The 17,787-nt window shown below is 36.6% G+C and overlaps 1 long non-coding RNA gene across 2 annotated transcripts in view; it reads right to left on the reverse strand.

The window, feature by feature from the left end:
• LOC122237657 overlaps positions 1-17,787 on the reverse strand; it is a 48,331-nt gene that overhangs the window by 16,727 nt on the left and 13,817 nt on the right. Inside the window, exons 1-2 of one of the 2 annotated variants that reach the window (XR_006216252.1) lie at positions 16,132-16,218; positions 12,318-12,419 (exon numbers count right to left, since the gene is read on the reverse strand). This is a non-coding gene — a long non-coding RNA (uncharacterized LOC122237657). Of the gene's footprint in view, positions 1-12,317; positions 12,420-16,131; positions 16,219-17,787 lie in introns of those variants that run through there. The other variant, XR_006216251.1, reaches the window with a different exon arrangement.

Genomic DNA, 17,787 nt, shown 5'->3' on the forward strand with positions numbered 1-17,787 from the left:
GTAAATGGACTAAATGCGCCAACCAAAAGACACAGGGTATCAGAATGGATAAAAAAACAAGACCCATCTATTTGCTGTCTACAAGAGACTCATTTTAGACCTGAGGACACCTTCAGATTGAGAGTGAGGGGATGGTGAACTATTTATCATGCCGCTGGAAGTCAGAAGAAAGCTGGAGTACCCATACTTACATCAGATAAACTAGACTTTAAATTAAAGGCTGTAACAAGAGATGAAGAAGGGCATTATATAATAATCACAGGGTCTATCCATCAGGAAGAGCTAACAATTATAAATGTCTATGTGCCGAATACAGGAGCCCCCAAATATATAAAACAATTATTCACAAACATACTCAACCTTATTGATAAGAATGTGGTAATTGCAGGGGACTTTAATACTCCACTTACAGAAATGGATGGATCATCTAGACACATGGTCAATAAAGAAACAAGGGCCCTGAATGATACATTGGATCAGATGGACTTGACAGATATATTTAGAACTCTGCATCCCAAAGCAACAGAATATACTTTCTTCTCGAGTGCACATGGAACATTCTCCAAGATAGATCACATACTGGGTCACAAAACAGCCCTTCATAAGTATACAAGAATTGAGACCATACCATGCATACTTTCAGACCACAATGCTATGAAGCTTGAAATCAACCACAGAAAAATGTCTGGAAAACCTCCAAAAGCATGGAGGTTAAAGAACACCCTACTAACGAATGAGTGGGTCAACCAGGCAATTAGAGAAGAAATTAAAAAATATATGGAAACAAACGAAAATGAAAATACAACAATCCAAATGCTTTGGGACGTAGCAAAGGCAGTCCTGAGAGGAAAATACATTGCAATCCAGGCCTATCTCAAGAAACAAGAAAAATCTCAAATACAAAATCTAACAGCACATCTAAAGGAAATAGAAGCAGAACAGCAAAGACAGCCTAAACCCAGCATAAGAAGAGAAATAATAAAGATCAGAGCAGAAATAAACAATATACAATCTAAAACAACTGTAGAGCAGATCAACGAAACCAAGAGTTGGTTTTTTGAAAAAATAAACAAAATTGATAAACCTCTAGCCAGGCTTCTCAAAAAGAAAAGGGAGATGACCCAAATAGATAAAATCATGAATGAAAATGGAATTATTACAACCAATCCCTCAGAGATACAAGCAATTATCAGGGAATACTATGAACAATTATATGCCAACAAACTGGGCAACCTGGAAGAAATGGACAAATTCCTAAACACCCACACACTTCCAAAACTCAATCAGGAGGAAATAGAAAGCTTGAACAGATGCATAACCAGCGAAGAAATTGAATCAGTCATCAAAAATCTCCCAAACAAGTAAGAGTCCAGGACCAGATGGCTTCCCAGGGGAGTTCTACCAGACGTTTAAAGCAGAGATAATACCTATCCTTCTCAAGCTATTCCAAGAAATAGAAAGGGAAGGAAAACTTCCAGACTCATTCTATGAAGCCAGTATTACTTTGATTCCTAAACCAGACAGAGACCCAGCAAAAAAAGAGAACTACAGGCCAATATCCCTGATGAATATGGATGCAAAAATTCTCAATAAGATACTAGCAAATCGAATTCAACAGTATATAAAAAGAACTATTCACCATGACCAAGTGGGATTCATTCCTGGGATGCAGGGCTGGTTCAATATTCAGAAATCAATCAACGTGATATGTCACATTAATAAAAGAAAAGATAAAAACCATATGATCCTGTCAATCGATGCAGAAAAGGCATTTAACAAAATTCAGCAACCTTTCTTAATAAAAACCCTCAAGAAAGTCAGGATAGAAGGAACATACTTAAACATCATAAAAGCCATTTATGAAAAGCCCACAGCTAATATCATCCTCAACAGGGAAAAACTGAGAGCTTTTTCCCTGAGATCAGGAACACGACAGGGATGTCCACTCTCACCGCTGTTGTTTAACATAGTGTTGGAAGTTCTAGCATCAGCAATCAGACAACAAAAGGAAATCAAAGGCATCGAAATTGGCAAAGATGAAGTTAAGCTTTCACTTTTTGCAGATGACATGATAATATACATGGAAAATCCGGTAGACTCCACCAAAAGTCTGCTGGAACTGATACATGAACTTACCAAAGTTGCAGGATACAAAATCAATGTGCAGAAATCAGTTGCATTCTTATACACTAATAATGAAGCAACAGAAAGACAAATAAAGGAACTGATCCCATTCACAACTGCACCAAGAAGCATAAAATACCTAGGAATAAATCTAACCAAAGATGTAAAAGATCTGTATGCTGAAAACTATAGAAAGCTTATGAAGGAAATTGAAGAAGATATAAAAAAATGGAAAAACATTCCGTGCTCATGGATTGGAAGAATAAATATTGTTAAAATGTCAATACTACCCAAAGCTATCTACACATTCGATGCAATCCCAATCAAAATTGCACCAGCATTCTTCTCAAAACTAGAACAAGCAATCCTAAAATTCACATGGAACCACAAAAGGCCCCAAATAGCCAAAGTAATATTGAAGAAGAAGACCAAAGCAGGAAGCATCACAATCCCAGACTTTAGCCTCTACTACAAAGCTGTCATCATCAAGACAGCATGGTATTGGCACAAAAACAGACACATAGACCAATAGAATAGAATAGAAACCCCAGAACTAGACCCACAAACGTATGGCCAACTTATCTTTGACAAAGCAGGAAAGAACATCCAATAGAAAAAAGACAGTCTCTTTAACAAATGGTGCTGGGGGAACTGGACAGCAACATGCAGAAGGTTGAAACTAGACCACTTTCTCACACCATTCACAAAAATAAACTCAAAATGGATAAAGGACCTGAATGTGAGACAGGAAACCATCAAAACCCTAGAGGAGAAAGCAGGAAAAGACCTCTCTGACCTCAGCCGTAGCAATTTCCTACTTGACACATCCCCAAAGGCAAGGGAATTAAAAGCAAAAATGAACTGCTGGGACCTTATGAAGATAAAAAGCTTCTGCACAGAAAAGGAAACATCCAACAGAACTAAAAAGCAACCAACGGAATGGGAAAAGATATTTGCAAATGACATATCGGACAAAGGGCTAGTATCCAAAATCTATAAAGAGCTCACCAAACTCCACACCCGAAAAACAAATAATCCAGTGAAGAAATGGGCAGAAAACATGAATAGACAATTCTCTAAAGAAGACATCCAGATGGCCAACAGGCACATGAAAAGATGCTCAACGTCGCTCCTCATCAGGGAAATACAAATCAAAACTGCACTCAGATATCACCTCACGCCAGTCAGAGTGGCCAAAATGAACAAATCAGGAGACTATAGATGCTGGAGAGGATGTGGAGAGACGGGAACCCTCTTGCACTGTTGGTGGGAATGCAAACTGGTACAGCCACTCTGGAAAACAGTGTGGAGGTTCCTCAGAAAATTAAAAATAGACCTACCCTATGACCCAGCAATAGCACTGCTAGGAATTGACCCAAGGGATACAGGAGTACTGATGCATAGGGGCACTTGTACCCCAATGTTTATAGCAGCACTCTCAACAATAGCCAAATTATGGAAAGAGCCTAAATGTCCATCAACTGATGAATGGATAAAGAAATTGTGGTTTATATACACAATGGAGTACTACATGGCAATGAGAAAGAATGAATATGGCCCTTTGTAGCAACATGGATGGAACTGGAGAGTGTTATGCTAAGTGAAATAAGCCATACAGAGAAAGACACATACCATATGTTTTCACTCTTATGTGGATCCTGAGAAATTTAACAGAAACCCATGGGGGAGGGGAAGGAAAAAAAAAAGAGAGGTTAGAGTGGGAGACAGCCAAAGCATAAGAGACTCTTGAAAACTGAGAACAAACTGAGGGTTGATGGGGGGTTGGAGGGAAGGGAGGGTGGGTGATGGGTATTGAGGAGGGCACCTGTTGGGATGAGCACTGGGTGTTGTATGGAAACCAATCTGACAATAAATTTCATATATTAAAAAAAAACAAAGTGCAGAAGACTTACAATTATAAAACATCACTTCGTGTTATCAGAAATCTCCTGAAAGTTTGAACTCAATTAATTAGAGAAACAAATGAAATAATGACATTAAATTGAAATAAAACCAAGCATGATTGAAGTGCAAAATAAAGAGGAAATCTAGGACTAAGTCTTGAGTATGAAATAAGGGAATAATGTGACAAAATTAGCATTTCAATGGAATTAAAATCTATATTAAAATCAATATAGAGTATAGCAGAGTACAGAAATCAAATCAGTAATAAGGGGTACAGACCTGAAAAGATGACCCACAATACAGTGAATTCAAAACAAAAATTCCAAGAAAAATTAACATTAAAACAGAAGAAACAATCAAGGATATAAGTGTAGAAAACGTTTTGAAACAGCAGTGCAAACAGAATATGTGTGATTGCTGTTGCTCTACTTGCTGCAGGAAGTTTTACTGGAAAGGTGCCAATTACCTAAGCTCTCTTAAAGAAAATTTTGCATTACTAAAATGTAAAACAAGTATATAGACAGAAAAAAAGTATGCTATGTAAAATTTTTTTAAAAAATAGGGAAGTCTTAGATTTATACTCAGGGACACAAAATGTCAAAGACAATGGAGTAACTAATAATTGCATATGTATCAAAATAGTCATTTTACATGAGAATAACAAAATGATAATCTAAGGTATGCAATAGGTCAAATTCTGAAATGCAGTTCTCCAGGATAAAATAAAAAGTATTCTAGAGCTGTCTGAATAATAAATCAAAATTAAGAATGATACTAAAAATTAACATCTACAGATAATTTTAAGGAAAAAATTTGTATCTCCCTAAAGATCTAACCCCAACTAAAATTTCTGTTGTATCCACACAACAGAAAGAGAGCTTTAGATATTTATGTATTTGTGTTTATGTTCCTGTATGTGTCTGTGTATGAGCTAATAAAGAATATTACTTATGGACTCATGGAAAGCAAAGTATTATTCCAAGATTAATTTGAATCCACTAAGAAGAGAGTCAAAACAAGACCTCTAGAATATAGAATATGTTATTTACCTGGGCAAGACAGTTTCTTGAAACCAGTTAAACATTGTTAAAACCAAATAACTGTTGCTAACATAGCTATGAGGTGAATACAAATGTCATAAGTATTTAAAATAGGAACATAATGTCAATTCAAAACAACTTTATAGCAGTATTCTAGGAATAAAACTTTAGATTAAAGCTTCGACAAACTGAGTCACTTGGAAAATAATATGTTCTTACTAACCAAAGACAAATTAAGAACTAAATATAATAAAATGTTTAAAATTCTGCAATAATCAAACCAAGGCACAGAATCAAACCAAAAGGAATAGAAAAGTATGCCCAGACAGGTCAGGTACTAGCATACCTAAGAATTCAGTGTGGGATACGATAGTGCTTTAAATCAGGGGACAAACGATTTAAAAATAGAGCAGGGAACTTATCATTTGGGGGGGGGGGTGGAATAGATAATTCCCGGTGGGAGATGCAGGAGAGAAGCATCAAAGGAAAAGACTTCATGGAAAAAGATTCTGTGCTCCTGGATAAGAAGAACAAATATTATTAAAATGTCAATACTATTCAAAGCAATCTACATATTCAGCGCAATCCCTATCAAAATAACACCACACCAGCATTCTTCACAGAGCTGGAACAAATAATCCTAAAATTTGTATGGAACCAGAAAAGACCCCGAATAGCCAAAGCGATCTTAAAAAAGAAAACCAAAGCAGGAGGCATCACAATCCCAGACTTCAAGCTATACTACAAAGCTGTAATCATCAAGACAGGATGGTACTGGTACAAGAGCAGACACTCAGATCAATGGAACAGAATAGTGAACCCAGAAATGGACCCACAAATGTATGGCCAACTAATCTTTGACAAAGCAGGAAAGAATACCCAATGGAATAAAGACAGTCTCTTCAGCAAGTGGTGCTGGGAAAACTGGACAGCAACATGCAGAAGAATGAACCTGGACCACTTTCTTACACCATAGACAAAAATAAACTCAAAATGGATGAAAGACCTCAATGTAAAACAGGAAGTCATCAAAATCCTCAAGGAGAGGGGCATCTGGGTGGCTAGTCAGTTGAGCTTCCGACTTCAGCTCAGGTCATGATCTCACGGTCTGTGGGTTCAAGCCTCGCATCAGGCTCTGTGCTGACAGCTCAGAGCCTGGAGCCTGCTTCAGAGTCTGTGTCTCCCTCTCTCTCTGACCCTCCCCCATTCATGCTTTGTCTCTCTCTGTCTCAAAAATAAATAAACATTAAAAAATAAATTTAAAAATAAAATCCTCAAGGAGAAAGCAAGCAAAAACCTCTTTGATCTTGGCCGCAGCAACTTCTTACTCAACACATCTCTGGAGGCAAGGGAAACAAAAGCAAAAATGGACTACTGGGACCTCATCAAAATAAAAAGCTTCTGCACAGCAAAGGAAACAATCAGCAAAACTAAAAGGCAATCGACAGAATGGGAGAAGATATTTGCAAATGACATATCAGATAAAGGGTTAGTATCCAAAATGTATAAAGAACTTATCAAACTCAACACCCAAAAAACAAATAATCCAGTGAAGAAATGGGCAAAAGACACGAATAGACACTTCTCCAAAGACATCCAGATGGCTAACAGACACATGAAAAAATGCTCCACATCACTCATCATCAGGGAAATATAAATCAAAACCACAATGAGATACCACCTCACACCTGTCAGAATGGCTAACATTAACAACTCAGGCAACAACAGATGTTGGCGAGGATGCAGAGAAAGAGGATCTCTCTTGCATTGCTGGTGGGAATGCAAGCTGGTGCAGCCACTCTGGAAGACAGTATGGAGGTTCCTCAAAAGATTAAAAATAGAACTACCCTACAACCCAGCAGTTGCACTACTAGGTATTTATCCAAGGGATACAGTTGTGCTGTTTTGAAGGGGCACATGCACCCCCATGTTTATAGCAGCACTATCAACAATAGCCAAAGTATGGAAAGAGCCCAAATGTCCATCAATGGATGAATGGATAAAGAAGATGTGGTATATATATACATATATATATACACATACATGGTGGAGTATTACTTGGCAATCAAGAAGAATGAAATCTTGCCATTTGCAACTACATAGATGTAACTCTAGGGTATTATGCTACATGACATTAGTCAGAGAAAAACAAAAATCATATGACTTCACTCATATGAGGACTTTAAGAGACAAAACAGATGAACATAAGGGAAGGGAAACAAAAATGACATAAAAACAGGGAGGGGGACAAAACAGAAGAGACTCATAAATATGGAGAACAAACTAAGGGTTGCTGGAAGGGTTGTGGGAGGGGGAATGGGCTAAATGGGTAAGCGGCACTAAAGAATCTACTCCTGAAATCGTTGTTGCACTATATACTAACTAATTTGGATGTTAATTTCAAAAAAAAAAATAAGATTATAAATAAAATTTAAAAAAAAGGAAAAAGACTTCAAAAGAGAAAGGCTGGAGAGGTGCAAGGTCTTAGGACATGTTTACATAGCTGAAAGTGGCTGTGGCTCTGCTTGTAAGGAACACCTAGAGCCATTAACATTGTCCAGGACCCAATCCTCCTTCACACCTGACCCTTCCTAGTGTTATAGAAACCAATTAACTCGAAATTCAACCTTGAAAAGCTAAACCATTAGATTGATTAGCACACTTGCTTAGCTGATTTTCTGCACGTAGTCTTTAGTAATTATCCTAATAAAAAGAAGCTTCATTCTGGAGTCGGGGCCTCATTCTGACTCAAGTATGAAGACCTTCACTTAACTGTACTTTGTTTGTGGACTCATCTTTTGTGACTCTGGCCATACTCCCTGCAACAACTCCCCCAAAGATATACCCTAGAATGAATTACAGATTGGATAAAGATTTACTTTGGAATAATGAAACAAAGTGTTTTATAAGAAACTATAGGGGAACATTTACACAAATTAAGCACAGATAAAGACTTTCTAGGCATGCTATCAATGCATCCAGGAAAAAAAAAATTAAGGAAAATATTGATATATTCATCACATATATATTTAATGCAAATGTTCCTTCTAACTGGAGGAAAAAACCTAGAGAAAATATTTAAATACCAATGACAAGTAAATGTTTAATATTCTTTATATATAAAAAGTTATTAGAAATCAATAAGAAGATAATACCTTTTACATAGCAGATTGTCAAAGATTGTGTTTATTTGTAGTATCTTAACAAAGATGTAAAGAAATAAGCTTTTGTACACTATTGGTAGAATTATAAATTAATTCATCTTTTCTTGGGGCCAAGTTTGCCCTTTATGAACATGTACCTCCTTTGACCTAGAAATTTGACTGCAAGAATTAATACTAGAATAATCATAGACATGTGAAGATTATGTATTTAAATGCATAGCATAAAGTGATCAAACACCCATCAGATATTCCTTTCAACCTTACATACCTATGCCCTGTAGAAATTTTTGCACTTAGGTTGGAGTTAAAAATGCTTGAAATATAGCATTCCCTACATGTTACTTTTTTAGTCACTAAAAGCTATGTTTATGTAATTACCCTTAAAAAGTCCTCAGGGAAATGTACATGAAGAGAGACAAAGAAACGTCAAAGGACTGGGTTTGGCAAACCAGAAAAAAAGATGGAGGATTTGTTGAATAAACAGGAAAAAGTAAACAGAGGAATTTTCATAAAGGATGGACAAAGTGACAAATCGGGTACTATTCCCCTACCTCTGCACATTGGACCTATTCTTTTTGCTCTGTCATTAGGAAGTAGAGAGAATCATGATAGGTTCAGTGTAGTAAGTGTCTCTGGCCCACCCTAGTCTAAATCCATTTGTCTATATCTCCCCCAGGACAAATGACTATGGGAGCATAGTGTTGTTCAGAAAGTTTGAATCTACCCATGAAGAGAACATTCACATTTTTCCACATGAAAACAACACAAACTAAAAGTTTTGAAACATGTCTTGTCCACAAGGGTCAAAGTGTGGTAAAAGTGGCTAGGGGAAGTACACTGGTTTTTGTATTTGAATGATACACTTAATGGTCTTTCTTAAGATCCTGGTTGTCAAATGTACTCATACTGCTCAGCCTCATTCAAAGAAGTATGTTGAATTGTTAATCCTCCTTGACTGCAAGTTCAGACCTAACAGGAATCATTCATTATTATAGTAGACATTAGTCATTCTCCTGAGACTCCTACCTCTGAAAAATACCAATCTTATGAGTTTTGGTAAGAGATAAGCTGGATTCCCTTTAGATAAATGGATTGGTTCACCTTCCTAGAACATTATTCTGGCTTGTAGGAAACTAGGAACCAAAGGTAAAAATATACCTGGGTAAAATATACATTTTCCAGATAATGGGAGATAAAAATATAAAAACACAGTACCCTAATATTAACTTCTCTAAAAGATGTTTCCAGGGCAATATGGGCTGTCTCAAACAAAGTGAAAGATAAGGTGCATTAATTTGTATCAACTACAAAAGGACATTACACTTGAGCCATTTTAGTTGTAAGAGAGAAAATGTAACCACTTTTGAATATGCCATCTGAGCATTTATGAAATATAATAGGTGTGACATACAAAAGGTATGAATTTCAAGTAAGGTCTCAGAGGACAAAGAAGGCTCTTCAGCTGACCAAACTGTACTGGAAGTAGCTTCACTATTTTACCCAGGAAATCCAATGGTTAAGTTTGTGGCTAGCCCCTAGGGGAATCACAGAAGAAATTCTTCAGGCTCGTGGTCAAAGCCATTACCCTTTCCTCAAGTGTCTTTTCCTATTTTGAATAATAGATCCTGGTTTGTCTCTGGTACCTATTGACAACTAAACATGTGACCATGGGACCTGAAACTTCACATTATGAATCTGACATCTTAACCCACTTGTCTATTAAGTCAGGTGTACTCCAAAATGCTCCATCATCAAATGGAAGTGGATATACACGATGGGACCTGATAAAGTTCTGAAGGCACAAATGGTTTTAGTGCTACCATTTTATCCTTTCCTCTATTCTTGCCTAAGGTATCATGCAAAGCTGTCAATGATCAGTTGACTGAAAGGGGGTAGAATGGGGAATTCTAGATTTCAGAAGGCCCCATGCAAAATACAGGCATTCTCAAAATATAACTTTCCACCCGTGAAATTCTGGGTGCTGTTGATTTGGTTGTTTCAGTAACCAAAGCACTACTGCTTATATCAAAAGATACAACGAGGGAATAATTAATGGGTAACTTGAAAATAGCACCTGGCCAATTCAGACTCTTCAGGCCACTAAGTGAACAGGAAATAAAGGGGATTATGCTGTTGACTTTTGAGATTGATTCTGTCAAGAGGAGTTAGAATTGCTGCTACACAATTAAGAAAGTAAGAAATATTGACGACTCTAAAAGAACATCCTGGGGTGCCTCCTGGTTCTGAATGTTCACTGACAAAATTCTTTGGGAGGCCACAACATTTATGTAGGGAAGATAACCAAAGCCTTAGATTCCTCAAGAATGTCAGTATGGGACACTACATCACGTTAAGCACTTTGACATTTGAGGTGTGGGCTAAATTTTTTAAAAAGATACACAAAATGAGTAGTAGAAAAGTCATAATCACCAACTTGAACCTCGTGACCAGTTACAAAGAGAGGATCACAACAACTTTTTGTGTTTTCCTCCTTTCTCAGGCTTATATGTTTCACTTCTCCCTTCTTGTTTATCTTTCCTTCCACCATTTTGTATAGGGTATGTTGATGCTAAACAACTTTCAGTTTGTCTCTTAGGATTACAATAGATTGTAAATAAACTAGAAGGAAAATGGATTTTTCAGGATGCAGCAGTGAATGACATTTTGTGTGGTTCCCCTTTGGAAAGGAGGGGAATGCAGTTTGGACACAGGAAGGTTAGTTACATTAAGTTGGAGAAAGGTTTTTATTTTATTATTACTGCAAGAAAAATTTAAGCTAATGTTGCACATGCTAATGTGGATGTCAGTGGACATCTGGCACCCTTTTTCACTTCTCAGTATCTATATCTTGTTCTCAGTAGAAGACCCAACTTACCTCCCAGGATAGAAACTAAAATTGCCAAGTTCTCATTTTTCCCTTCTCATTTGGAGGGCAGATGCCTTTGAAAAGGACTCCACCAGTCACACCCACCAACCCCAAACTTGGGAGGCAGTATCAGAAAGAAGCAGAGACTAAGAGAATCCTGCCTGGCAGTCACAAGACAAGATTTCCCAGGGCACTTGAGGCAGCAGTGCCACCGAGATCAGTGAGTGCCGTAGGTGTAGGATCAGCATTAAAGATATTGAGGTGGCTTCATTTTCCTCCTGAAACAGTTTTCATAATATTATTTGAATATTTTCTGCAGCTTTTTGTACTCCAAAGGGCTATATGGTATGTTGTTTTTCCATTTCCTAATATCTTTTGTTTTTTTTTTAAAGTTTATTTATTTATTTTGAGAGAGAGGGAGTGTGTGTGTGTGCACAAGGAGGGACAAGCAGGGGAGGGACAGAAAAAGGGAGAGAGAGAATCCCAATTAGGCTCCACACTGTCAGTGCAGAGCCTGACACAGGGCTCAGTCCCATGAACTGTGAGATCATGACTTGAGCTGAAATCAAGAGTAGGACAATTAACCAACCAACTGAGCTACCCAGTTGCCCCTTGTTTCATTTTTCAGAGCTTTTTACTTTTTATTTTTAAGTAATTTTAGGTCTATTACCTAAGAAAATCCCTTTTCTATTTAAATCATCAAGAAAAGTTTTCTGTGGCTTACAATTAAGAATCCTGACTATACATTTTATAGTTCAACAGAGGATTATTAATTATGAATAACTAAAAATTAGTTTAATATCCAAAATTTGGTATTGGAGTCAAGCAAATTGCATTTATACCATAGAATGCTGTTAATCATTTAAAAATATTATTGGCTAAAGTTTAATGGCATATAAAAGTGTTCATGGTATACTGAGTAGTAGGGAATGTTGCAAGCTTGAGTCCTGGGTCATAGGTTTTCATAAATTTATAACTCACATTATCTATATCTATCTATCTATCATCTATTTATCTATCTATCCTGTGTTCATTATCTATTAGTGTATAACAAATTACCCCAAACTAAACAGCATAAAATTACAATTGTTTTTATTCTCTCTCAAGTTTCTTTGAGTCAGGGATCTGGGGGTAGCTCAGCTGGGTGGTTCTAGTTCAGTATCTCTCATGAGGTTGCAGCCAAGCTATTGGCCAGGACTGCAATCTGTGAAGACTCACCTGGGACTAAAGGATCTTCTTCCAGGCTCAGGAGGACTGCAAGAGGCTTGATTTCCTCCCCATGTGATCATCTCCATAAGACTGTTCACAACCTTGCTTCCCCTATAGAGAGTGGGGAGAGAAAGAGGAAAAGAGAGGTGAAAGGAGACAGAGAGAGGAAGGGAGGAAGGGAGGGAGCTTGAGATGGATGCACAGTCTTTTAAAATCTAACATTAGAGGTGATATTCTACCACTAGAAGCAAGTCACTAAGTCCAGCCCACATTCAAGGGGAGGGTAATTAAGCTTCTCCTTAGTGGAGGAGTACCAAAGGATCTATAGACACATCTTTAAAACTACCATGTACACATGCTTACACAGATACAAATCTTTAAACACATAAAAGATTCATAATAGGGGCACCTGGGTGGCTCAGTCAGTTAAGTGTCCGACTTTGGCTCAGGTCATGATCTCACAGTTCGTGAGATTGAGCACCGCATGGGGCTCTGTGCTGACAGCTTAGAATCTAGAGCCTGCTTCAAATTGTATGTCTCCCTCTCTCTCTGCTCCTCCCCCACTTATGCTCTGTCTCTCTCTCCTTCAAAAATAAACAAAAAACAGTAAAAAATTTAAAAGATTTAATAATAAATACACCCAGAAAAGTATTTTATGGTATAAAATATGTGTATTATAAAAATCTTTCCCATAAATGTAAATGTGTGCATGTATGTATGTGTGTGCACGTGCAAGCACTGCCTGTGCCAACTTCCCACCTGACAACTTCTAATGAATTACAACAAGGCTGAAACACCCCCCCCAGGGCAAAGGGTATTTTTGTAATTGTGTCTATAGTTTAGTTGCACACATACACAGACATCATTCTGAGACTATGGGAAGTGGAGGGAGGATGGTAGGAAGGACAGATTTCAGGTAGGAATTATGGGATCCCTGGAAAGAATCCTAAGTGAAAAAAAGGAGCTCAGTAGCAAACTGGACTGAACTCCCAGAGACAAAAGGTTGTGGTTTGGGGTACTAGAGCATGGCTTACACTGCATCCACCAACCAGGTTCTCCAGAGGGATATGGCCTCCCAATGCCTCCTATATCCTAATACAGCTGCCACCAGTAGATGAATGAGCAGCAGAAGTGAATGATTAGCATTCTAATGTGAGGAATGCCCATAAATAACTGGAGAGGGTAGGGATAGGAGACAGACTTTGCAGCAGAAGACTGATGTGTTCTATAGCTAGTGAGATTTGCATATTCGTATTATTATGAATTCATTTCTATCTAGAGGCGGTTTGGTAGACCTTCAGACTGGATAAATACCAAAAAGTTAATATTATTTTGACTTTCTTCTTTGCTAGTCTATATGTTCTAACCTTTGTATAATTAACATATATTTGCTAGTAATAAAAAAAGTAGGTTTCAAAAATACTTCTTCAAATATGAAAATCAAAATATAATAGGAAGTGAAAATAGGGTACAAAACTATATACAGTAGGAACCCCATTCATTTTTGAATACAGATGTATGATAATAAAAAGGGTTAGAGATTAAATATGTTTGTATATGCATACATATATACACATACATAGATATAACTATCTCTATATCCATATACTTATCTACAGCTATTCAGAGGGAGAAAATCTAGCAAGAAATATACCAAAAGGCAGGTAGTCCTTATTCATGGAATTACAAATGATGTTATTGTCTTCTTGTACTTTTCTGTATTTTTCAAAAATGTTTAATGAGCATGTATTACTGGTATGATCCAATAAAAAAACTAACATTTTAACAATTAAAAGGGAAAATAAATTATGACATTTTCATAAAGATGAAATATTAATTATTAGTATTTCATTTCCAAAGAAATGTAATTACATGATAAATGAACATGATATAATTGACAGTAAAAAGAAGGTTAAAAAGCACAACATAAGCAATGTGAAATCATCTCTGTATCTGTGTGTGTGCATATATATATATATATATACATATATATATATTTTTCAAGAATTTGGATAGGACCTTTCCTGTTGTCTTAGGATTTTGGCTGAAGCCCCAAAACGAGAACAATGAGTTATAAATAACTTCACATTCTAAAGAGAGATGCTAGACACATCCATGGAGGATTCAATGAAGAGAAAAGAACTGTTCCAGCAACTATCAACTCCTACCACCACCTATAACCTACTTACATGAAGTCTAAAGTTCAAAAGTGGATTCAAGAGCACTCTTAAGAGAGAAGAATAGTTCAAACTCACAGAGAATACAGTGACATTTTCCCTTCCCTTCAACCTCTCCCTCAAATGCTCCAAAAAAGACTGAAATAAAGTGAGAATCTTGACAGAGCTTGATGTGTGTCGCCTGGAATTTCAGGACCCTAGAGACTGCTTCTCGATCTGAAAGCAAGTGATGGGCTGGAGTCATCTGAGTTAGCAAAATAAGGACAAAAGATAGTCATAAGGAGCAGCTTGTACTTCAGCCATATAGCAAGGTAAGGATGCATAAGATTCGTGAGAGCTAAGTGGTATGATGGATGTGACCCAAAAGGAAAACTACGAGGCAGTTGAAAAACATGTTAAGGAGTCAGAGAAATATCTGTATGAGGAAACAGCATAGCACAGAACTCTGTGTGCGTGTGTGTGCGCGCGTGCACGCACTTGCATGTGCAAACTGACCCTAAAGAACTAGAAATCCATCCATTCTGTGTAAATATTGGGACACTTTCCAAAATGGAGGACCTGACTAACAAATAGTATTAGTCAATAGAGAACTAAAATAGTACTAGTCATCTACAACTTTGTCTCTTTTCCTCTAATTCCCCTTCCCTTGTTTGAACACTGGGGAGTCCAACAGCAGGATGAGGATTGATAATAATATGTTTCTCACCTTCCTCATTACAAGTCCTTGAGCCAGAGGGTGTCAGAAATAGGCTGAGTAGAGGGGAGACACTTCGATTTGGAAGAGAAATTAAAGTTTTTATGTAGACATTACTAGGCTTTTAGGACCTGAAAATGAATCTTCTTTTTCAAACAGAAATATATTATAATAATTAAAAGTATACATAAATACATGGTCTAGCTAAAAATTCTCTTTGTATTCTTTTAATTTTATTTATTTAACAAAATGGATGCGTGTATGTGTACACATATGTATGTGTATGAGGAATAGATAGATGGATAGATGACAAATAGATAGAAAGACAGGTAAGGATACATAAGCATTGACACATAGATCTCCATACCTCAAAATATTCATTTGAGAAAGCAATGTGTCAAAACTATAACAATGGTTATCCCCAAGAGATAGGAATAAGAAATACCATTTTTCATCTATCCTGTCTATCCTTAGCTTTTCCTATATCTTTCACTATGTATTAATTTTATACACAGAATACTATTTTATCTAAAAAGCTCTAAGGGGTATTTTATTGTTCCACTAAAGTCCACTGGACTAAAAGTAGAAGTGCTTTCGACAAAGATGGTCAAAAAAAGGTGCCAAACATAATCTGAACCCAAATGGTACATTTAACACAGGCCAGGAGTATTTTACATGCTTCCCAATGATTAAACTATCTATATAGAAGCATGGATAATTATTTAAACAGCCATTATTCTCAATAAGAAAAATTATTTTTGCAAACATAGAATCTGTATCATAAATATTTGCATCTCAATTTATTTAATACTCCCATTTTTATTCCTATATTGGCTGATTTGACTTTTAAAATTGTAGTTCACCCAGTTCCAGAAAAAAAAAAGCTTGATAGCCACCTTCTATCGCCAAATTTACTTTTATCACTCTTATGCTGATCAACATATTTATTTACCTCCATATTTATTTATAACACCCTCCATGTTTCTGTCCATAGAGATTCCCTTGTTGACTTGCTTCAGTGTTGCTTCTGAGAAAAGGCTTTCTCTTTAAAGGAAAAGAAGGACCAAATGTAGTAAAAGAGCTACAGACTGACAGCCAGAAGTTGCCCTAGATGTATTAGAAATGAAATAAGAGCTAAACTGTTTGGCCTCTCTAGTTCTAAGTTTCTTTATCTGAGTCTCTTCTTTCACACACTACTCCCTTGAAATCCCATATTAATAGAATTACCCAGACATGCATTTCTGCTTGCCAAGCTTTCAATTGCCTCCATTTTATTTTATTGAGGCCCTTCTTTGGTGGACCTCCTTCTTTCTTAGAATTTTACAGTAAAATTCAGTGTTGCCTCCCTGGATGTAATTTCCCAACAGTGGGTTGAAAATTTAGGTATTCCTGTTTTCAGTAACTTTTTCCCTCTGGTCCTTGTCTACATTCCATATACGCATCTGTCTCCCAGCACATTGTTAGACCCACTGCAGATTGGCAGAGCTTCATTGAGTCACAAAAGGGGGTATCAGTTCAGGTTTCATAAATGAAATCAATATGAAGTTGAATCTGTCAGCAGTGACTAGTAAAAATGTAATTGGTACACGTTTCATTCGTTTGTTTTCTCCAAACATAAAAGAAGAAATGTTTTGCCTTCATGTAATATCAAATAACCTAAAACAGTTTCCTTCAGCGGATAATATTACCTTTTTAAAATTCCTTAACCTCTCTTTCAATGTAACTTAGACACAGTTTTACTGGACATTATTATTCCCCAATTTAAGTTTACATTTTTTCTTAGGTGAAAACCTTGACTTTCTGGGGCATTAATAGTGTTCAAAAATGAGAGCCATAATTCCTAGTCATATGACAACATTTGCTTCCACCAAGAATAAAAAACATGATAGGAACTCTAGTGACTACAAGTACATTGCAGGATTCCTTGAGCAAGATTCTTATTCCTAATCCACTGAAAACATAATAGACAATAAGTGAAAAGCATCTGTCCCTTCAGGAGGCTCTTTAGAACTGGCAGAATATGAAACATTCTAGAAAAACTCCTGTACTCACATTTACCTATTTTTTTCTCCTCTAATTTTCAAGCTCTTTAAGATTATCTCAAATGAAATAGAAATTCACCATCTTATTCTCTAGCCTTACTGTCTGAGAGAATTGTATTTACACCTAAACAAATGGCATTGTTAGAACCTGTATATTTATAATGAGTGAAACCACTGTCCACATAATATAAATACACATTTATTGTAACAATGGCTACCATTTTACACGTTTTTGTCCTGAAAAATGATTTCACGTGTATACTAAATTCCTAATGATCAATTAGGCTTTCCTTTAAAATGGACGCCTTGAATGCTGTATGACTTACTCATGATATAAGATACAAGAATAGATGCAAGAACATTTTGGGCAGGAATAGCCACAAACAAGAAAGAAAGAATCTTGGATCTTTGTAACCACTTTAAAATTGCATAGGCTTAATTTTTTTTGATACATGCAAATAAGACAAAAGTATGTAGGTTACAAAGTAAATACCACCTTACGTTCCCTGCTGCCCTCCTCCTGCTGTCTCTCCCATAGAACCTTCCTGAAAGATCAATGTAAATTT

The sequence above is a fragment of the Panthera tigris genome, chromosome B1 (assembly GCF_018350195.1).
Source record: "Panthera tigris isolate Pti1 chromosome B1, P.tigris_Pti1_mat1.1, whole genome shotgun sequence".
In the NCBI taxonomy this organism is placed as follows: Eukaryota; Metazoa; Chordata; class Mammalia; order Carnivora; family Felidae; genus Panthera; species Panthera tigris.